Source organism: Leucoraja erinacea, chromosome 6 (assembly GCF_028641065.1).
Source record: "Leucoraja erinacea ecotype New England chromosome 6, Leri_hhj_1, whole genome shotgun sequence".
Classification (NCBI taxonomy): Eukaryota; Metazoa; Chordata; class Chondrichthyes; order Rajiformes; family Rajidae; genus Leucoraja; species Leucoraja erinaceus.
This window is the reverse complement of record NC_073382.1, coordinates 35,916,645-35,941,150: the sequence shown is the minus strand read 5'-3', so window position 1 is coordinate 35,941,150 and position 24,506 is coordinate 35,916,645. Positions and strand designations below refer to the sequence as shown.

The window sequence follows — 24,506 nt, the reverse complement described above, 5'->3', positions numbered from 1 at the left end:
TGGCGGATAATCAATTTTAGTCATTTTCATCTTTTTTTACAGATCACAGTAATAAAGGAGGATCGTCAATCCTTCTGTGCATCTCTGGAGCACTAGTATGCGTGTTGTGCACTGAAGAGACTGGTTTCTAGAAGGCTAGTATGGACATTATGACTGAATGGATTCTTAGACTTGCAGCTCAGTAAGTCATGGCTGGTGGGCTGGCAGAAACGGGAATAGTGCCGGAGGATTGGCGTACTGCGCATGTTGTTCCATTGTTTAAAAAGGGGTCTAAGAGTAAACCTAGCAATTATAGACCTGTTAGTTTGACGTCAGTGGTGGGAAAATTAATGGAAAGAATACTTAGAGATAATATATATAAGCATCTGGATAAACAGGGTCTGATTAGGAACAGTCAACATGGATTTGTGCCTGGAAGGTCATGTTTAACTAATCTTCTTGAATTTTTTGAAGGTGTTACTCGGGAAATTGATGAGGGTAAAGCAGTGGATGTTGTATATATGGACTTCAGTAAGACCTTTGACAAGGTTCCTCATGGAAGGTTGGTTAAGAAGGTTCAATGGTTGGGTATTAATGGTGGAGTAGCAAGATGGATTCAACAGTGCCTGAATGGGAGATGCCAGAGAGTAATGGTGGATGGTTGTTTGTCAGGTTGGAGGCCAGTGACGAGTGGGGTGCCACAGGGATCTGTGTTGGGTCCACTGTTGTTTGTCATGTACATCAATGATCTGGTTGATGGTGTGGTAAATTGGATTAGTAAGTATGCAGCTGATACTAAGATAGGTGGGGTTGCGGGTAATGAAGTAGAGTTTCAAAGTCTACAGAGAGATTTATGCCAGTTGGAAGAGTGGGCTGAAAGATGGCAGATGGAGTTTAATGCTGATAAGTGTGAGGTGCTACATCTTGGCAGGACAAATCAAAATAGGACGTACATGGTAAATGGTAGGGAATTGAAGAATGTAGGTGAACAGAGGGATCTGGGAATAACTGTGCACAGTTCCCTGAAAGTGGAATCTCATGTAGATAGGGTGGTAAAGAAAGCTTTTGGTGTGCTGGCCGTTATAAATCAGAGCATTGAGTATAGAATTTGGGATGTAATGTTAAAATTGTACAAGGCATTGGTGAGGCCAATTCTGGAGTATGGTGTACAATTTTGGTTGCCTAATTATAGGAAGGATGTCAACAAAATAGAGAGAGTACAGAGGAGATTTACTAGAATGTTGCCTGGGTTTCAGCAACTAAGTTACAGAGAAAGGTTGAACAAGTTAGGGCTTTATTCTTTGGAGCGCAGAAGGTTAAGGGGGGACTTGATAGAGGTTTTTAAAATGATGAGAGGGATAGACAGAGTTGACGTGGAAAAGCTTTTCCCACTGAGAGTAGGGAAGATTCAAACAAGGGGACATGACATGAGAATTAAGGGACTGAAGTTTAGGGGTAACATGAAGGGGAACTTCTTTACTCAGAGAGTGGTAGCTGTGTGGAATGAGCTTCCAGTGAAGGTGGTGGAGGCAGGTTCGTTTTTATCATTTAAAAATAAATTGGATAGTTATATGGATGGGAAGGGAATGGAGGGTTATGGTCTGAGCGCAGGTATATGGCACTAGGGGAGATTATGTGTTCGGCACGGACTAGAAGGGTCGAGATGGCCTGTTTCCATGCTGTAATTGTTATATGGTTATATGGTTATATAGTTCACTAAGTCATGACTGGTAGGCTGGCAGTGCAATCACTCACGGCTGGTGTGGTGGCAATTCACTCAATCACCCCTGCTCCCTTCAACTCCCCACTCTGCTCCTTGCCATCCCCTCCCCCCCCCCCCCCCCCCCCCCCCCCACGCATTCAGTCCATATCTCCTCAACCTCCCCCCCCATGCGCTCTTAGTGGCTCTCCGACAGCGCAGCTATTCCTGCCTATTAGGTTCCCATTGTGATGAAGAACACACAGGCATTGCAAGTGGAAAAAGGATTTATTAAAGTTTAAAATGTGAATGACTCTTAAAACAAAACAACAATTTAAATGTTAAAGATGAGATTTATTAAGTTATTTCTTGTTGTGTTCTGCTGCTCACTGCATCTTGATGACTCTTTGCTGTCGATTTAAAAAAAGACAATTTTAATATAGAGAGATTGAGCGATCAAATTTTAACAAAGAAAATCTGAGAATTTACCTCAAAAGCCCTCATTCAGTGCAGGCCTGCAAATTCAATCTCACAGCACTTGAAGCAGAGTGCAGGCAGCAAATCCAACCTCACTGTACTCCAAGGAGAGTGCATGCAGCAAATCCAACCTCACAGCACTCCAAGCAGAGTGCAGGCAGCAAGTCCAACCTCACAGCACTCCAAACATTTTCAAACCACCCACATTTTCAAACCACCCACATTTTCAAACCACCCATTTTCAAACCACCCACATTTTCAAACCACCCACATTTTCAAACCACCCACATTTTCAAACCACCCACATTTTCAAACCACCACCCACATTTTCAAACCACCCACATTTTCAAACAAATCACCCTCATTTTCAAACCAACCGCATTTTCAAACCAACCGCATTTTCCAACCAAACGCATTTTCCAACCAAACGCATTTTCAAACCAACCACATTTTCAAACCAACCACATTTTCAAACCAACCACATTTTCAAACCAACCACATTTTCAAACCAACCACATTTTCATGTTCAAACCAGCCACATTTTCCACCCAACCACATATTGAATTCAACCACATTTTCATTTTCAAACCAACCACATTTTCAAACAAACCACATTGTCAAACCACATTTGCAAACCACATTTGCAAACCACATTAAGGGCACTCACGGTTCAGTAGACACTGTAGGCACATAAAACCACACTCACAGTTTATTAAACTTTCAGTGTTCAGTTGATTCACAGCTCAGAGTGAGAGACGTGATCTCTCGCTCACCATCTTGCAGCAACAGAGCCACGTCCAGTCTTCCGGGTTATATAGTACCTCCCCCCCCCCCCCCAATGAAGGGACATGGCCTTCATTGCGGTGATTGACAGGAGAGAGAATCTCAACATTTTTTAAACACCAATAAGTGTTTGATTTTTCATCAATGGGGAAAATCCTCTGCACCTGATGAGGGAAGGGGGTCGTAAGTGGTAGCGTTTTTTCTAAAATCAATATAGAGCGCAAACAGGAAGTGGTCAAGTTTAGACTTTTAATTATATAATGGCAAACACACATCAACACACCGACACGTGGAGGAAGGAAGATTAATTAAGAGAAAGTGAGGCCCACATTCAGGCAAAATTCCACATTAGAGACAAGCCATCACAAAAATCACATAAGCCAAGTCATTGCAGACCTTTGAAATAATCTTCCCTCTCTATCTTTCCGCCTAAGATTACTAGCAAGTAAACACTGTACCAGCAGCCAGAGAGAAATTCAAAACTCAGTGCCTAATTAAACTGGGGGCGACCTGGTATTTCAAGCTCAAAACCATGCTAAAAATCATTGTATTCATTCTAAACATAGATCAACAGATTTCTGGAATTAATGGGAAAAACTGAAGATGGAAAAGTGTGGAAATGTGAAGCTGAGGTAGAAGATCAACCATGATTTTAATAACCATATGTACAGAATTAAAGGACCAGAAGGCCTACTCTGCACCTGTAACTTTTATTGAGATATCATGCTCCAAGGAGCTGGGGTCCGTGACATGCTGGAAAAAAGTAAATGCGTCTCGCAAGCAAATTCTGAGTATGTGATACTTGAAAGACCTTTGCTGATGATTGATAGTTGAGTGAGTGGGCTATAATTAACTGGATTGGATCTGTTCTGCTATTATTTTACAGGATGTATCTGGCTGATCTTCTAGGTGGATGTAAGTGCTGTAAATGTATTGGACAGATTGGCCTTGGATGCATATCATGCAAGAGCAGGCAGCATGTCTAGAGAACATAGTTAGGTGACATTTTTGGTTGAAACCTTCAGATTGATTTTTTTTGGCGGGGGGTCCTCTAATTTGCGTGTGGCCTCACTCTGACAATACAATGATGTATTCAATATTTTCTATCCATTTCTTGTTGAATTAGCTGTGGAATGGTTTCTTAGGATGAAACTGAATTGGACCATCAATCTTGGTTCAAGTTGCTTACTCAGCCTTGTCTTTAACATCTGATTGGTCATATCATCATTGAAGATGTGAAAGTTCTTGAGTTTTCTCCTTCCATTAGCCCTTCAATTAATTTTCCATTATATTTCTCAATTGGATTTGGCAGGACCTCAGAGCTTTGGTTATGGAATTGATGAGCATTGTCTATTTAATTTAGTTTTAACAGACGTGTTTTATTATTTTAGCAGTTGAGACACCTGTGCTTAGACACTGTTTAGGGGGAAAAAAGTGTCAGTTTTTTTGTGTGAATAAACTGTCCAAAACAATGTTGTTTCTTTCTGCTTGTTTTGGAGTAGGCGCTCGTTTTCTGTTTAATTCCCAAGTGTCAGGAAACTGAGCAGGCATTTCTACCATGATTCACGCAAATGTAGATGTCATTTCCCTATTGCACATGTGGTGATGTCATCAAGTTGCGCTGCATCCATTGATTATTTTCTGATGTATAGGAGCGGACTGTACCGCTGCAAGTAATGAATCTTGCGTGATTCAGTGTTCTCAGGGATGCTGTTTTAAATTTAGTAAATTATCCTCAGGTATAATAACGCATTAAAATGTAATTACAGAGCCAGGTTGGAGCATTGTGTAATGACATCTTCAGATCCCAGAAGCCTTATTAAGACCACCCACAGTACTGGGTCAATACATAAGAAAATTCACATATAATTGCCCTTCTTCTCCCTCTCTTTTCTCCATTTAGTAGCAATGTTTTAATATTTCAACTTATTCATTCAGCACAGCATTGAACTGTTAATCTAGCCTGAGGAAAAAGTGCTTTAACTGACTTACTTCCCACGTCAACAAATGAATGACTGCTCTTTCATAAGCTGTCTGATTAACCAACTAGGTATGGCTTTAAATGGTTCTTAAAGGCAGGAAACACCAAATAATTACTTTTTTAAAGCCAGGATGTCATATTTTTGCAGTTTATTTGTTGATCACAATGTTGCACTGGAACAAAACACCATGCATACAGTATTTAGCACAAAAAATGGATAACTTATATCAGTGCAAAGGAGCAAACTTAGCGCCAAGTGAGTAAAAAGGAACTTGAAGCGTTGACCTCCTTTCCAAAGAAGATACATATGTTCCATAGAGGCATTGCAACAAAGGTTTGCAGAATGTTTCTGGGATGGTGGGTCTGTCGTATGAGAGTTTGAAGAATGTGAAAGAATGTAACTGAAAATCATAATATTTTGACAAGTCTAGATAGACTGTGGGTGATGAGACCACTTGTTCTCTACAACAAAAGAGCACAGTCTAATGGGCCTGTCCCACAGGCGACTTTTTAGGCAACTATGCAGTCACCACATGTTTGCGGGTGGTTGCTGGGGAGTCACCTTCATGGTCGTGATGAGTTTCCGCATTCTGAGAACTAGTCGTGGCCACGTTATGTTGAAAAATTAGTGGCGACTAGAATGAAGCCGCAATGGAGAGTAGCGAGAATTCTCGTGTCTTGGTGGGTTGTCAGGAGGACGAAGGTTCTCGTAGGTTCTCATACGTTGTAGCCGGTGCTGACTGGTGAATTTCATTGGCTCATTGGGGAAAAAAAAAGTAAGCAGTAGTTTTCAGAACCAAGGATAACAGACCGGTAATGGTAATGTCCGCCGAGCTTCACAGCCTTGTATCTCTGGCTTCTTAAAAGTTGTCTCCATTCTTTCTCCTCCCAGCCCCCCTCCCTTCTTCCCACCCCCCTTTTAAAGGACTTACCGTACACTGTGCTTTAGTCGGCTTAATTACAGCGCCAACCTTCCTGTTCATCACGGTGTGCGTCTGTATCACCTTGGCTTTGCATCGTGTGAATTTGACTCAGACAGCGCTCTCCCCGCTTGCCTTGTCCTCCGCCTGCAGTCGCCTTGACAGTCGCCGGCAGTCATCTGAAAAATCACCTAAGTGGGACAGGCCCATAAGGTTACAGGACAAGGATTTAGGACATAGGTGACGAGAATTTTTTCATAGTTAATGATGCACTTAGAATTTCCAAACACTGATTTCTGGAAGGAAAAGGCTTCAAGGAGTATCAATAGAGAGAGTGGGATAATGCTACTAAAATAGATGAATACCCATCATTGTACTATGCAGCACAGTGGCACAGATGGACATAGGACACAGGACAAAGGACATTTATTGTCACATACACCCATTGCTGCAGTGAAATTTGAGTTACCATGCAGCAGACAAATAAGATAAACACAACACAATAGAATTTGTCATAAAATATGAAAACATCCCCCCACAGTGGAATAAACATTTCCCACTGTGAGGGAAGGCAACAAAGTACAGTCCTCTTCCTCATATTCACCTGTGGTCGGTGCCTATTGAGGCCTCCTCAGTCGCCGCAACGGTGGCCCGATGTTTCAAGCCCTCAAACGGAAGAACACTCTCACCGGCTTGGAGTTTCCGAATCGGCCACTTCCTACCGCGGCTCCCGAATTCCACAGGCCATGCTCGGTAGAGATTCAACGCTGGTGACTCTGGCAAGGATCCCAGGCTCTGCAATGTTAATGTCAGCTCTGCAAACCACAGCTCCATGGTGTTAAAGTCGGCAGTCCCAGCATTCCGGAGCTCCAACATGGCAATACCGGTAAGGCTTCGCTCGCTCCGCGATGGAATTCAGTGCCGCACCTATCCAGATGGTAGGCCACGAGGAGGGGGTGAAGATGCGGCTTGGAGGAAAGACGCATCCTCGACCAGGTAGTGACTGAGAAAAACGGTTTCCCTCTTCCCCGCATCCGCCACATAAAAAGACTAAAAGACCTCGAAAAACAAACTTTTAGACAGATTAAAGGACAGACAGCTGCTGGCAAGGCTGCCGCACTCGATGGCACCACACTCGATGAGTGTGATGCTAGATGGTAGAGCTGCTGCCTTACAGTGTCGGAGATCTGGGTTCGATTCTGACCTCGATATGTGTAGAGTTTGTACGTTCTCCCTGTGATCACATAGGTTTCCTCGGGTGCTCCAGTTTCCTCCCACATCCCAATGACATGTGTGTTTGTAGCTTAAATAGCCTCTGTAAATTTCCTCTGTAGGGTGTGGATGTGAAAGCGTGATAATAGGTGATTAATGTCATGACTGTAGGAATGAAATTTTATTCAAACCTTGTCTGTTTGAATGACAATGAAAGGCATTATATTCTATTCTATTCTAATGGTCAGAGTAGACTCGATGGGCCAAAGTGTCTGCTACCATGCTGTTTCTCTAGAAGCAAGCAGAATGGCCCACTCCAGCTCCTATGCTATAATTCTGTATTTCTCTCTTCCTTGCTCTTAGCAAACTTTGATTCCCAATGGGCTACATTTATTTGTAAACATTTATTATTTATAATGTTATGTATTACAGGTGTTACCATCGGCAATCTTTGTAGCATTAAAGGCAGTTATGATCCTCTTTGCTTGTGTGAATTCAAGCTATTTCTCAGCATACCTCTCACAATTGTGAAGAGGGTGCAACTTATAGCAAGCATTGCAATTTCTCTTATTCTCAAGCGCTGTGAAGGCAAAGAAATTCCACAAATGAATATCCAACCCTTCCAGAAGGATCTATTAAGATGAAGAATATTTTTCACCAAAGAAAAGATAATGATTAAAAAAAAGAAAAAAAGTAGGGGGTAAAAATGTAAAAGTAGCAAAGAGTGACCATAAATCACAACAAAATGCAAGCAAGAAATCTAAATAAAATAATGTTGTCACTTAAACTAATTTTTGAGAGTCTGAAAGTTGTTTTTTATCAACATTAATTGAATTTAAATAAGTGCACAGTGACCATTGGCTTAAAGTAAAAATGTCAGAAATGCTGTGATGGTTAATTCCACCCCAATTTAACCTAATTTGTGATCTTTGGTATGGCCTATGCATTCTTGCAGCACCTTTTGCCTCAGAGGTGACGAGAACACTCCTCATCAATTATCTACACATTCATTTAACCGCAATTTTCTATGCCAAACTGATATAGAACATTCTTCTTTAGCACAATTTACCCAGGGGGCTTTGTTATTTCTCAACCAGTTTTTCTACTGACCCCACTCCATCTTTAAAAAAAGACTGTTCCAAAGTTCATGGCTGCCAATTCATTGCTTTTGAAATATAATCTTTGTAGCAAAGATGTAATATCTTTGCTTTGTAGTGTATTGAACAATGACAACAATCTGAGCAATTCAAGTTTTCACTCGTGGCAATGTGATATCGATCACATAATCAGTTTTTGTGATCTTGACTAAGAGGTATCTGGCTATTAGAACTGTGAAAACTTCCTGCTTTTCTTTGAATAATGCCATGCTTACATTCACTTTACAGCCACTTGAGCCTTCATTTAATGTTTTGAGTGAAAGTTAGTGCTTCTGTCAATCCGGAAATCATTCAACACTGCACTGAAGTGTTAATCTAAGCTATATGTTTGCGTATCCATTAGGAAAATCCATTGCTGGTTCGATTATGTTTGCCTGAAAAGCATTATTTTTTACAGCTTGTATTTTAGTTGTGTTGCAATAATATAATTGAAAGCTCTATCCTTACTGTGAATAATACCTGTGAATATCAGTGATAAGCAGGTCTTCGGAGCAAAATGGACACTATAATCGACCTTTGTTATTATAAACTATTTAATAAATGTTTTTCTTAAACATCATTACTTCCAGATATTCCTTTCTTTTTATATATGTATTATTTATGCAGAAGCAAAATGTTTGCACAATTTTAATACGATCTGGATAAATTGGAAAACATAAAAGAAAGGTCATTCAACAAAATTATTATAGTAAACTATAATAGACCACGGAATCGCAGGATAACACGATATAGGGAGAGACCATATGGCCCATCAAGACATTGTCAACAAATTATTTCTATCTAATTGAAGCATTTCACTAGTGTATTGTGTGAACAGCAGAAGACTTACAAACAGCATTGCAGCCCACATCATTATCAGCACTTCGCAAACCTGCTAGATCATTATTCTGCAAAGCTAATTATTTATGAATTTTGTGGGGTTATGGTTTGTAAGACCATTGAACATCATTAAAAAGCATTGTTTAAAATTCTGCAAACCATATTTTCCTTTTGCCATCCTTATCTGATTGAGTCAACATTGTTAAAATAATACTAACAGATTTTCAGTGGCAACATTTTTCCAAACTATGCTGATTATTGTTTTTGATGCCTGTAATCTTTGAACAATCACTTTGGTAAGTACCCTGAAGGTGTTTGCCCATGATAACTGTTTACAAAAGTGGTCTTCAATTTTCACATCTCACAGAGGCCCGGGGAGCCGTTGGTGAGAGAAGGAGTTACCTGGGCGGTGAGTTTAAAAATCGAGCACGGGGCTTACCTTCAAAGAGGCCCCGGGAGCCATTGGTGAGAGGAGGAGTTACCCAAATCTGCAGCGTTCCATCTCACTTCCAGAGAAGGAGACTGGTGGAAGCCCAGGTTTACATTTCTGCTTTCAGGTTAAGGGTTCAGTGAGTTAAGGGTTTAAGGGTTCTGTGAGTTAAGGGTTCTGTGAGTTAAGGGTTCTGTGAGTTAAGGGTTCTGTGAGTTAAGGGTTCTGTGAGTTACGGGTCCTGTGAGTTACGGGTACAGTATTTATTAGTAAAGGTACAATTTAAAGGATAAAGATTTTTATAGTGTGAGGGAGTTGAGTTAATTTGGGAGTAAGCTATGTCAGTGGAGATTGGCCCTGTGGTTTGCTCAGCCTGCAACATGTGGGAGATCAGGGATAAGGTCGGTGTCCCTGGTGACTACGTTTGCAGGAAGTGTGTCCAGCTGCAGCTTCTGGCAGACCGCATTGAATGGTTGGAGCTGCGGTTGGATTCATACTGGAGCATCCACGATGCTGAGAAAGTTGTGAATAGCACGTACAGCGAGTTGGTCACACTGCAGGTAAAAGGAAAGAGGACAGAAAGGGAATGGGTGGCCAATAGCCAGCAAAGCAGTAGGCAGGTATGTGCAGGAATCCCCTGCGGTCATCTCCCTCCTAAACAGGTATACCATTTTGGATACTGTTGAGGGAGATTGCTCATCAGGAGAAGGCAGCAGCAGCCAAGTTCATGGCACCATGGGTGGCTCTGCGGCACAGGAGGGGAGAAAAAAAAGTGGAAGGGCAATAGTAATAGGGTATTCAATTGTAAGGGGAATAGATAGGCATTTCTGCGGCCACAAATGAGACTCCAGGATGGTATGTTGCCTCCCTGGTGCAAGGGTCAGGGACGTCACTGAACGGCTGCAGAACATTCTGGAGGGGGAGGGTGAACAGCCAGTTGTCGTGGAGCATATTGGCACCAACGATATAGGTAAAAAAAGGGATGAGATCCTACAAGGTGAATTTAGCGAGCTGGGAGATAAACTTAAAAATAGGACCTCAAAGGTAATATTCTCTGGATTACTACCAGTACCACGGGCCAGTCAGAGTAGAAATAGGAGGATATTGCAGGTGAATACGTGGCTTGTAAAATGGTGCAAGGGGGAGGGATTCAATTTTTTAGGGCATTGGAACCAGTTCTGGGGGAGGTGGGACCAGTACAAACAGGACGGTCTGCACCTGGGCTGGAATGGAACCAATGTCCTTGGGGGAGTGTTTACTAGTGCTGTCGGGGAGGATTTAAAATAATGTGACAGGGTGATGGGTACAAGAGCAGAGAGGCAGAGGGGTGTAAAATGAGGGTAGAAGCAATAGGTTGCAAGGTGAAAAGTAAAAGTGGCAGGCAGACCAATCCAGGGCAAAAATCCAACTGGGCCACTTTTCAACATAATTGTATAAAGGGTAAAAGGAGTTGGAGGAATTGAGTGAAATCCAGGTTAGCCGGGAAGTGGTGTTGGGTAAATTGAATGGATTAAAGGCCGATAAATCCCCAGGGCCACATAGGCTGCATCCCAGAGTACTTAAGGAAGTAGCTCCAGAAATAGTGGATGCATTAGTAATAATCTTTCAAAACTCTTTAGATTCTGGAGTAGTTCCTGAGGATTGGCGGGTAGCAAACGTAACCCCACTTTTTAAGAAGGGAGGGAGAGAGAAAACGGGGAATTACAGACCAGTTAGTCTAACATCGGTAGTGGGGAAACTGCTAGAGTCAGTTATTAAAGATGGGATAGCAGCACATTTGGAAAGTGGTGAAATCATTGGACAAAGTCAGCATGGAGTTACGAAAGGTAAATCATGTCTGACGAATCTTATAGAATTTTTCGAGGATGTAACCAGTAGCGTGGATAGGGGAGAACCAGTGGATGTGGTGTATCTGGACTTCCAGAAGGCTTTCGACAAGGTCCCACATAAGAGATTAGTATACAAACTTAAAGTACATGGCATTGGGGGTTCAGTATTGATGTGGATAGAGAACTGTCTGGCAAACAGGAAGCAAAGAGTAGGAGTAAACGGGTCCTTTTCACAATGGCAGGCAGTGACTAGTGGGGTACCGCAAGGCTCAGTGCTGGGACCCCAGCTATTTACAATATATATTAATGATCGGGATGAGGGAATTGAAGGCAATATCTCCAAGTTTGCGGATGAAACTAAGCTGGGGGGCAGTGTTAGTTGTGAGGAGGATGCTAGGAGACTGCAAGGTGACTTGGATAGGCTGGGTGAGTGGGCAAATGTTTGGCAGATGCAGTATAATATGGATAAATGTGAGGTTATCCATTTTGGTGGCAAAAACAGGAAAGCAGACTATTATCTAAATGGTGGCCGACTAGGAAAAGGGGAGATGCAGCGAGACCTGGGTGTCATGGTACACCAGTCATTGAAAGTAGGCATGCAGGTGCAGCAGGCAGTGAAGAAAGCAAATGGTATGTTAGCTTTCATAGCAAAAATATTTGTGTATAGGAGCAGGGAGGTTCTACTGCAGTTGTACAGGGTCTTGGTGAGACCACACCTGGAGTATTGCGTACAGTTTTGGTCTCCAAATCTGAGGAAGGGCATTATTGCCATAGAGGGAGTGCAGAGACAGTTCACCAGACTGATTCCTGGGATGTCAGGACTGTCTTATGAAGAAAGACTGGATAGACTTGGTTTATACTCTCTAGAATTTAGGAGATTGAGAGGGAATCTTATAGAAACCTACAAAATTTTTAAGGGGTTGGACAGGCTAGATGCAGGAAGATTGCTCCCGATGTTGGGGAAGTCCAGGACAAGGGGTCAAAGCTTAAGGATAAGGGGGAAATCCTTTAAAACCGAGATGAGAAGAACTTTTTTCACACAGAGAGTGGTGAATCTCTGGAACTCTCTGCCGCAGAGGGTAGTCGAGGCCAGTTCATTGGCTATATTTAAGAGGGAGTTAGATGTGGCCCCTGTGGCTAAGGGAATCGGAGGGTATGGAGAGAAGGCAGGTACGGGATACTGAGTTGGATGATCAGCCATGATCATATTGAATGGCGGTGCAGGCTCGAAGGGCCAAATGGCCTACTCCTGCACCCAATTTCTATGTTTCTATGTAAGTGTTGTAAGGCAAGCCTGAAGGCTTTGTGTCATAATGCAAGGAGCATTCATAATAAGGTGGATGAGTTGAATGTACAGACAGTTATTAATGAATATGATATAGTTGGGATCATGGAGACATGGCTCCAGGGTGACCAAGGCTGGGAGCTGAACATCCAGGGATATTCAATATTCAGGAGGGATAGACAGAAAGGAAAAGGAGGCGGGGTAGCATTGCTGGTTAGAGAGGAGATTAACGCAATAGAAAGGAAGGACATTAGCTTGGAGGATGTGGAATCGATATGGGTTGAGCTGCGAAACACTAAGGGGCAGAAAACGCTAGTGGGAGTGGTGTACCGGCCACCTAACAATAGTAGTGGAGTTCGGGACCGCATCTCACAGGAAATTAGAAATGCGTGCAACAAAGGTAAAACAGTTATAATGGGTGACTTCAATCTACATAGATTGCGCTGGGTGAATCAAATTGGCAGGGGTGCTGAGGAAGAGGAGTTCTTGGAATGTATGCGGAATAGTTTTCTAAACCAACATGTAGAAGAACCAACGAGAGAGCAGGCTATTCTAGACTGGGTATTGAGTAATGAGGAAGGGTTAGGTAGCAGTCTTGTTGTGATTGGCCCCTTGGGCAAGAGTGACCGTAATATGGTTGAGTTCTTCATTAGGATGGAGAGTGACATTGTTAATTCAGAATCAAGTGTCCTGAACTTAAAGAAAGGTGACTTTGAGGGTATGAGATATGAATTGGCCAAGATAGACTGGCAAATGATTCTTAAAGGGTTAACGGTGGATATGCAATGGAAGGCATTTAAAAACTGCATGGATGAACTACAACAAGTGTTCATCCCAGTTTGGAAAAAGAATAAATCAGGGAAGGTAGTGCATCCGTGGATAACAAGGGAAATGAGGGTTAGTATCAAAACAAAAGATGAAGCGTACAAACTAGCCAGAACAAGCAGCTTACCACAGGACTGGGAGAAATTCAGAGTCCAGCCGAGGAGGACAAAAGACTTAATTAGGAAAGGGAAAATAGATTATGATAGAAAACTGGCAGGGAACATAAAAACTGACTGCAAAATGTTTTATAGATATGTGAAGAGGAAAAGATTAGTTAAAACAAATGTAGGTCCCTTGCAGTCAGAAACAGGCAAATTGATCATGGGGAACAAGGATATGGCAGATCAATTGAATAACTACTTTGGTTCTGTCTTCACTAAGGAAGACATAAACAATCTGCCGGAAATAGCAAGGGACCGGGGGTTAAATGAGATGGAGGAACTGAGTGAAATCCAGGTTAGCCGGGAAGTCATGTTAGGTAAATTGGATGGATTAAAGGCTCATAAATCCCCAGGGCCAGATAAGTTGCATCCCAGAGTACTTAAGGAAGCAGCCGCAGAAATAGTGGATGCATTAGTGAAAACTAGTAGTCAAAACTCTTTAGATTCTGGAGTAGTTCCTGAAGACAGGACAGTAGCTAATGTAACCCCACTTTTTAAAAAGGGAGGGAGAGAGAAAATGGGGAATTACAGACCAGTTAGTCTAACATCGGTGGTGGGGAAAATTCAGGAGTCAGTTATTAAAGATGGGATAGCAGCACATTTGGAAAGTGGTGAAATCATTGGCCAAAGTCAGCATGGATTTATGAAAGGTAAATCATATCTGACGAATCTTATAGAATTTTTCGAGGATGTAACTAGTAGAGTGAATAAGGGAGAACCAGTGGATGTGTTTTATCTGGACTTTCAGAAGGCTTTCGACAAGGTCCCACATAAGAGATTAGTATACAAACTTAAAGCATATGATATGGGGGGATCAATATTGATGTGGATGGAGAACTGGTAGGCGGCGCAACTCTGGTCAGCAGCGGCCTCTGCAGCCCGTCCGCGTTTTTATTTTTTTTGTCTATGTTTATATGTAGTTTTTGTTATTTTTTGTTGGGGTGTGTGTGTGGGGGGGTGGGGGTGGAATGGGAGGGAGGGGGTAACTTTTAAATCTCTCCCTGCACTGGAGACCCGACCTTTTCTTGTCCGGTCTCCGTTGTCGTTGGGGCTACAATGAGTAGCGGCCCTCCAACAGAAGAAGCCGGGGACTCTGGTGCCGACTCACCTCACCGTCGCGGAGCTGGCCGAGTCCGGAGCGGGTGGAGCGGTGGTGGAGCGCTGCTGCTGCTGCTGTGGCCCGACCTCCGGAGATTCGGAGGCTGCAACTGCGGGTCTGGCGGACGGCGGCACCGGGAGCCCGCAGGTCCCTGGAGGGAGACCGCTTTTCAGTGCTCCTGCAACGGCGACTTCTCCCGCCCGAGTTGCGGGGTCGAAGAGCTCCTGGAGCGGGGCCTAACACCACTGCCCTGCGCGGCTTGGAATGGCCTCGGGACTCTGCGAGCGCACACCGGGGGCTCTAACATCAAGACCCGGTGTGCGACCTTGCATCACCCGGCGTGGCTTTAATGGCCACGGGACAATCGCCATCGCCAGCCGGGGGCTTTGACTTTGACTCTGACATCGGGGGGGGGGGGGGGGGCAGTGGAGAGATAAGTTATTTTTTTTTTGGGCCTTCCATCACAGCAATGTGATGGATGTTTATGTAAAATGTAAATTATGTTGTGTCTGGGGTCTATTTGTTTGTAATGTATGGCTGCAGAAACGGCATTTCGTTTGAACCTCAAGGTGTCCAAATGACAATTAAATTGACTATTGACTATTGGCTGGCAGACAGGAAGCAAAGAGTGGGAGTAACGGGTCTTTTTCAGAATGGCAGGCAGTGACTAGTGGGGTACCGCAATGCACAGTGCTGGGATCCCAGCTATTTACAATATATATTAATGATCTGGATGAGGGAATTGAATGCAACATCTCCAAGTTTGAGGATGACACAAAGCTAGGAGGCAGTGTTAGCTGTGAGGAGGATGCTAGGAGGCTGCAAGGTGACTTGGATAGGTTGGGTGAGTGGGCAAATGCATGGCAGATGCAGTATAATGTTGATAAATGTGAGTTTATCCACTTTGGTGGCAAAAACAGGATAGTAGACTATTATCTGAATGGTGGCCGATTAGGAATAGGGGAGATGCAACGAGACCTGGGTGTCATGGTACGCCAGTCATTGAAAGTAGGAATTCAGCTGTAGCAGGCACTGAAGAAAGCAAATGGTATGTTAGCATTCAATGCAAAAGGATTTGGGTATAAGAGCAGGGAGGTTCTACTGCGGTTGTACAGGTTCTTGGTGAGACCACACCTGGAGTATTGCGTACAGTTTTGGTCTCCTAATCTGAGGAAAGACAGTCTTGCCATAGTGGGAGTACAGAGAAGGTTCACCAGACTGATTCCTGGGATAGCAGGTCTTTCATATGAAGAAAGACTGGATAGACTCGGCTTGTACACGCTGGAATTCAGAAGATTGAGGGGGGATCTTATAGAAACTTACAAAATTTTTAAGGGGTTGGACAGGCTAGATGCAGGAAGATTATTCATGATGTTGGGGAATTCCAGAACTAGGGGTCACTGTTTAAGGATAAGAGGGAAGTCTTTTAGGACCGAGATGAGAAAATCATTTTTTTACACAGAGAGTGGTGAATCTGTGGAATTATCTGCCACAGAAGGTAGTTGAGGCCAGTTCATTGGCTATATTTAAGAGGGAGTTAGATGTTGCCCTTGTGGCTAAAGGGATCAGGGGGTATGGAGAGAAGGCAGGGGTGGGATACTGAGTTGAATGATCAGCCATGATCATATCGAATGGCTGTGCAGGCTCGAAGGGCCCAATGGTCTACTCCTGCACCTATTTTCTATGTTTCTATGTTTCTATGTTTCTATATATTATATTGTGGCGGCCCCTGGTGGTTAGCCACTCATGGGGTGTGGGGTTGGGTCATGTGACTTGGTTTGGCGGGAAGAGCGGGTCACGGGTCTCCTCTGGGGTATATATTCTGCTGGTAACACCTTTGCCCCTTGTTGTGGTTCTGAGAGCTGTTCTGTGTTAACCTAATAAAGATCACTTTGTTTGACAACACCTGTATCGCTATATTGGTGACCCTGCTGATCCAAAATAGTAATTTTGGATTTCAAATATGGACGCTGCCAATGCTCAACCCGCCGGTGCCGCCAATCAAGCCCAACAAAACTCTGTCGTACTTAAGCTGCCGGTTTTCTGGACCTCGCAGCCCTGGGTGTACTTCCAGTAGGCCGAGGCCCAGTTCCACATCTGCTGAATCACAGCCGACGACATCCGCTACTATTACGTCGACCGCGCGCTCGATCAGGAGATGGCCGCTCGCTTTGTTCCTTACCTACGTGAGGCGCCAGCTGGCAATAAGTATGAGGGGCTCAAGGCGCTGCTTCTTCGCACCTTCGGGATCAGTTGACTGGATCGATCTGCGCGGCTCCTCCACATGGTTGGCTCGGCGACTGCAGTGAGTGAAATGCTCACACTGATGGATGGCCACCAGCCCTGCCTGCTCTTTGAATACGCCTTCCTGGAGCAGTTGTCGGACGGCATCCGCCTGCTCCTCGCAGGTGAGAACTTTGACGACCCACTGCAACGAATAGAACGCGCCGACAAGCTGTGTCTCTCCAAGCAGTAGGGCAGGGGTTTGCTCGATCAGGTGTCAATAGTGCCTTGGAAAACAGGGGGCACAGCTGACTCTCCCACTCTGGGGGAAGCCGGTAAAAAGAAGTGGTGCTTCAACCACCAATGCTGGCGTTCCGCGGCCTGCCAATGCCGCTCGCCCTTTTTTCGGGATATGCCGGGGCCGGCGCCAGTAATCACCTCGGTGGTCGGTCAAATACACCGCCTATACGCATGGGACCGGCACTATGGATGACGTTTCCTGGTGGACACGGGGGCGGAAGACAGCGTTTTGCCCCCATCGGGGTGGGCACTCATTCTGGGAAGCAGGGGCTTTTGTTAACTGCCGCGAATTGCAGCACCATATGGAATTATGGCATCTGCACAATCCCGCTCATCTTTGGCTCTTGCCATTTTACCTGGCCGTTCACCGTTGCCGACGTGTCCCAGCCGTTGCTGGGCGCCGATTTCCTGCGGGCTCAATCATTGTTAGTCAATGTGAGGGGGCAACGCCTCGTTCGTCTTCCCTTTTGGTTCCATTCCTCTGGTCCTGTGGCGGTCCACTGGTGGTTAGCCACTCATGGTGCAAACCCATGGCACTGGGGGTTGGGTCATGTGACTTGGTTTGGCGGGAAGAGTGGGTCACACATGGGTCACCCCTGGGGTATATATACTTCTGGTAACACCTTTATCCCTTGTTGTGGCTCTGAGAGCTGTTCTGTGTAAACCTAATAAAGATCACTTTGTTTGACAACACATGTCTCGCTATAATATCAGCAAATGAAAACATGGAATAAAAAGTTTGCAATTAAAAATACATTTAACATTTTATGTAGGAATTTCAATATTAGATTTCAGACTGAAGTTCGAACAGATATATAACTTGTGTATGGCTTAGCTGGCAGTTTTTTATTTACAAAAAGGAAAAATAAATAAATGTTTAAATAGTCCAGACATTATTGTAGTATTTGTTTTCCAACCCATCTACTGTTAGACACCTGATGAGTTACACCTATGCACAATAGAAACTATCAATAAACTGTTATCTGTGCAAAAAACAGACTGTTAAAGGAATTTAGCAGGTCAGGCAGCATCTATGGAGGGAAATGGACAGACAACGTTTTGGGATCCTTCTTCAAGATCCTTCTTCAGACTGATCCGGCTTTTCATCAGTCTGAAATGTCATGACTCCATCAGTCTGGAGCAAACACCGTCTGTCCATTTTCCTCCACAAATGCTGCCTGACCCGCTGAGTTCATCCAATAGCCTGTTTTTTTGCTAAAAATTCTAGCAGCTGTAGTCTCTTATTCCAAGTGTTAGCAGTAGTTCAACTGATAATGCTTCTGCTTTTATCGTTCCAGGTCAAGTCTCACTGAAGATTTGTGACCCCAATCAATGCTGACAACACAATTCAGTACCGAGGAGGCGTTTTGCTTCTGGTTGAGCTGAGCAACTGAGGCCTAATCTCTTGGTACTTTCTCAGCTCTATTTAGAAGGCAAAGGAGGTTATCTCAGATGTCCTGACTAATACATAATCTTCAATCACCATTGCAAAAACAGATTGTCTGGTCATTATCACTTTGCTGTTGTGAGGAAATACTTTGTATAAATTACCGCCCATGTCTCTTGTAATGTAGTGGTGATTACATTTCAAAAACACTTACCAGAATGTAAAGCACATTGGAATATGCTGTGGTGAAGGCACTGTTGAAATGCAAGCTGATGAGTTACACCTATGCAATAAACTGCAGAGAATTCATTTGAATGCTTAAATAATATTCTGAAGAAAGGTTTTGGCCTGAAACATTGCCTATTTCCTTCGCTCCATAGATGCTGTTGCACCTGCTGAGTTTCTCCAGCACGTTTGTCTACCAAATAATATTCTATCTGTGTTTAAGAGCATAAACATGGAACTGGATTAACCAGTTTTAATGGCTAGAAGTGTCATAAAATAGTAACATGTACTGATGGCAATAAAAACATTTAACTCCACAGAATAATTTATTTTCATACCTGCTTTAAATATGAGCAATGAGCTCAGCTGGCATACATTTGTAAATGACTACATAATCACTGTCACAAATTTGTGCCTCCTGTAGATAACCTTCGCTCTCACAAGTACTTATGTTACAAACACAATATCTGACTTTCTTACTCCATGTGAATTATCTTTTAATGACCTACATACATTTTATACATTTGCATAACATACTGGTATGAGAATCATGTCCTCTTGTGTGCTGAACTGAACCACAGAAATACTTTCTCAATATTGCAATGTTTAAGAAACATCTAGACAGGTGGTAGATGGATAGGGCAGGATTAAAAAGATGTGGGGCAAATGCAGGCAGGTGGGACTAGCATAGATTGAAAATTTTGTTGGTGTAGGTGAGTTGGGCTGATTGGGCTGTTTCCACACTGTATGACAATGACACTACATTTCCAGTGGTGAACTGATCATACATTTTCTGATATAAGCAAGATGCAAATTATTAGGTCGGACTTAATTCACAACAAGTGGCAACAGTTTCCAACATTTATTTTTTGCTGCAGATTCAAGAATCTGCAAGATCTTGTGCCTCCACTTTAATTTTAGCAGCTTCATTATTGCAAAACAAACTTAAGAGGGATCAGCAACCATGTCATCTACATAATACATTGGTGGGTGATTGCAGAATATTTTATTTTAGAACTTCACTAACATTTATATCACATCTTTAGTATAGTAAATATATCAAGACTCTCCACAACAGTATTGCCAAACAAGCTTTGACACTGAGCCAAACATGGAAACATTAAGATCGAATGGCAATAGCTCAGCAAAAGAGGAAGGTTTCAAGGGACATCATAAACGAGGAAGGATTGTGGATGTTTAGAGAAGGAATTTTAGAACTTAGGAGACTTGGCAATTGAAAGCACAACTGCTAATGGTGAAAACATTCACATGAGGGATATACAAGAGCATATAAATGGAGTAAAACATCTGACAGAGCATTATCGGTCTGGGGAAAGTTGCAGTATTAGGGAATTTAGTTTAGTTTAATTTAGTTTAGAGATACAGCGCAGAAACATAATCTTCAGCCCACAGAGTATGTGCCGACCAGCAATTCCTGCACACTAACACTATCCTATTGGAAGAATTTACAATTATACCAAGCCAATTAACCTATAAACCTGCATGTCTTTGGAGTGTGGGAGGAAAGTGAAGATCCCGGAGAAAACAGACGCAAGTCATGGGGAGAAAGTACAAACTCCATACAGACAAGCACCCCTAGTCAGGATCAAACCCAGGTCTCTGGCGCTGTAAGGCAGCAACTCTACCACTGCGCCCACCCCAGTTATGAGGCAATGGAAGAGATGACGGTTTTAAAATGAACAACTAGAAATGCAACCTTTGCATTTTAGTCCAACAGTCCATAGCAGAACTTCCCTTCCATTCAGACTGCTAGTTTATTTCCCCAGCCTGTATCCAGCATTATTTTTCATTTAAGCGGGTCATACTCCCACCTCAGAATGAAATTTGGTCTCCGCTGAGGTCAAATGGAGAGAGCAGTTGCAGCAGCAATGAATGTAAACAATCACCAGAATGTTCAATTATTTTTCATATTCTGGACCATGTTGTTACAGATACTCTGGCAGAATTCTAATTTAGCTTACCCTGCCTGCTCCTGTTAATCTATCCCAATGAGAGTTACATTTGACCTAAGGCATAGATCATTAACACAGAAAATACCACAGTGTCTATTTGGTGACATAAACAGAAATCTTAAATGACAATGAAGCTAATGAAATATTTTTTTTAAGTAATGAATTTCTCCAGCTTGTAATATTAAACTAACAATCCTATGTGCTGTGCAATAACAGAATATTACATGCAATTTTAGGCTGCAATGCCTCCAGTTATATATTTTTTAATTTCACTTATTGCTAAATTCAGTAGGCTGAGGACAATAATATAGTGCATATCATCTTCTGTAAAATGTTTTTCCTCTTGCATGGATTATTTATCATACAGCCTGTCAAGACATTTTGTGTATTTTGTACATGATTTCAATAGCCTATTTGGAAAGCTTACTTCCATGCCTACTGGGCCATCACAATAGTGATACATTAAAAAAAATCTCAAACTAATTACGATGCACCAATTAATAATTGCTCTCTCAGTTGGATATTAACTACTCAAGCTTTTCCACATACCAGATTCATAGATTAAATTGCAGATTAAATGTTTTGCAGCTGTGATTGGCTTTATATGACAACACTCTTGCAGATGAAAGAATTCATTGTGTTCATATCACTGCAGAAGCTGAATCCCTGAAGCAGTTTAAACTGTAACTTAAGATTGAAAGAAAAACAGACATTTGATTAGATTGTTTTGAAAGCCAGGGGAAATAAAGTATGATGATGAATATTGTGATCTAATACAGTGAGTCTGAATAAACATATTCAGATTCCCTTTGGAGTGGCTAAATAATATTATGTTACTCATAATTTGTCAGTGTTGTGTATGTTTAAAGATCTGCTATTGCAGCAATATACATTAGCGGAGTAAAAAGTGAAACCAGAAAACATTTTTTTCAAACTATAGCGGGTGTGTAGCTAACATTAGGGTACGATCAGCCGTGCTGAGGATGGAAAAATCAGGGTGGCTTCACAGGCACAGTTTCAGGACATGAGGGGCAAGGGAAGTTTGTAGTGTCAGGGGATGAGACTGAGATAATGGAACGTACATATTTTAGCTGAGTTTCAAGTGCATGACTGGGTTAATTTCTAAGAGCCATGCTGTAATCGATGTTGTTCTGATGGTTCCTAGTGACAGGCATGTCTCAGAACAATGTAACCTATTATCTAGGCATTGGCCTAAATGCATGTTATATGGGGAAAATTACACAATTCATGCAAAATGACTTCATAGTTATAATAATTCATGTTTGGTCAAATTTCTGTAGGGTGCATAAATCATTGGAAATAATTCTGCAGGATATATAGTATATCACTTTTTTTTCTTTAATGGGCCCAACATGAAACTTTGCCTATGCGTGTTATTCACAGTTAAAGCCTTGTCCCATGGTATGAGTTCATTCCAAGAGTTCTCCCGAGTTTACCCTGATCCGAACTCGGAGATTTACGGTAATGGCCACTCGTCGGTACTTGGGGCTCTCGTGGACATTTTTCATCATGTTGAAAAATCTTCATGAGTCTTCCCGTGCTTACCTGCCGTTAGCAAGTCTTCCCGAGTTAGCGTTACCTGCCGTTAGCGCTAACAGACATCCCCGAGCTCTGACGTACCCGCTACGTTCATTCACCGTGCTTACCACGAGTTTGATTTTTTTTTAACTCGGGAGAGCTCTTGGAATGAACTCGTACCGTGGGACAGGGCTTATAATTCTTGACCCGCACAGTTACTCCTGTAATTTGTGTCTTTTTGACTTTAACATCAACCTTGACACTTGATAGAACCTTGACCATGGTTATTTTGGAGGTACCCCATACAACTATCAAGACGATGATCAAATTAAAAAAATAAATGACCAAAATGTTGATTATTTTAACGCAATGTGCGAGAAAATCATTTATTACCGGAGCAAAACAATAATAATGTTTTCTCATTTTGAAAATTCAATTTGGTACTTCACATCGTGAATCTCTGTGCAGATGACAAGTTTATCACTTTGGAAGTACACATAATGGTGTCACTCCTAATGAAACACATTGTATGTACAACCAGGTGAAATTAAGACATGATATTCTTAACCATGTCAGTTAATAGGCACTCTCAATTTAACCAGCCTATCATATTGTAAATCTGCTTTTGCAGCCATAAAATTTAAAGTGTCAACCATACTTTCATATCTAACTTTTGTAGCTTGCTGTAGAACACACTGGAGAATATATATTCAATCTATACTAATTCCTATTGATCACAGCAATCTGCTCCAATTCCATGTCATATCAACACTTGACATTTCCTCACAATGAGTGTTTGTGTTGGAATCCCACTGGATGCTCTTGACAGCTTGGAGCTGCAAGGATAATCTTGAAGATGTTGCAGTTATGGCTCAAAGAGCCCAAGGCAAAAATCCTAAAAGTGGGCTCATTTGTAGAAAACACCCTTAATGAGTCAACAGGGAACATACTGTTATCTCACCTCTCCAGCAAGAACATACGAGCACACAAGCAGACACAAAAATATAGGGCAGGAATAGATCACTAGGCCCCTCAACCATGTCATGCCTTTTGATATGATCGTGACTAATCTGCCACAGTGGCCCTAATCTGCCCCAGTATCTCTTAATTCTCCAATATTTCAAGAACAATACCTACCTCCTCTTTAAATATCCCCACAAGGTTTCCTTCACATGGTCCATCACAAACGTATTAGCCTTCACTTAATCCATATATATCCCATTGCAGAATCCAAACATCCTCATCACCGCATGCCCTCACATTTATTTTCATGGCAAGGTTTCAAGGTCAGATTATTGTCACATGTACCAATTAAGGTACAGTGTAATTCCGATTACCATACAGCCATACTAAAAAATGCAACAAGACAAACAACTACATAAAAGTTAACATAAACATCCACCACAGTGGATCCCCCACGTTCCTCACTGTGATGGAAGGTAATCAAGTCCAATCTCCTTCCACTTTATTCTCCCATGGTCGGGGCAGTCAAACCATATGCAGCCGGTGGTCGAAGCCCCTGTCAGTGCGATCTAAACTCCCGCGTCGGGGCGATCGAAACGCCCGCGTTGGGGAGGTCGAAACTCCTGCGGTTTGGAGTCCCCGATGCCGGTCTCTACCAGAGGCCATGGGCTCTGCGATGTTAAAGTCCCGCAGGCTCCCACAGTTGGAGCCCCAAAGATAAACCCCCGAAAGGGATAGCGAGCTCCGTGATGGTAAGTCCTGCAGGCTCCCACAGTTGGAGCCCCAAAGATAACCCCCCGACAGGGATAGCGAGGTCCGTGATGGTAAGTCCCACAGGCTCACCCGATGAAGCTCCCGGTTGATCTCCAGAAAAGGCCGCCAACTCCGCGATGTTAGGTCGCAGTGTGGTCATACATACAATATGGAAAATATGGCATCTCCGTCGAGGTAAGAAAAAGTTTCCCCCAACTCCCCATCCCCCACCCCCCACACAAAACAAGCTAAAGAACACTAAAAACATACATTTAACACATACAAAACAAACACAAAGAAGGAAGGGACAGACAGACTGTTGGTGAGGCAACCATTGCTGCCACCACCTGGTGGTTCCTGCCACCTGATAGTTGTCATGAGCCAATTTGAATCATGCTCTCTGCTCTACTCTTGTCAAGTCATTAATACAGCTAATAAGTAATCAAGAACTTTGGTACATTCTATGGTTATATTTTTTTGTCCAGTC

The 24,506-nt window shown here is 42.8% G+C and overlaps 1 long non-coding RNA gene across 1 annotated transcript; it reads right to left on the bottom strand.

The window, feature by feature from the left end:
• Nucleotides 1-1,953: 1,953 nt before the first annotated feature.
• On the bottom strand, nt 1,954-23,723 carry LOC129697996 (uncharacterized). The gene is made up of 3 exons (XR_008723604.1): nt 18,781-23,723; nt 5,852-6,030; nt 1,954-2,088 (listed from the first exon to the last, which is right to left on the bottom strand). It is a non-coding gene; the product is annotated as an uncharacterized LOC129697996 (long non-coding RNA).
• Between the last annotated feature and the right edge of the window lie 783 nt (nt 23,724-24,506).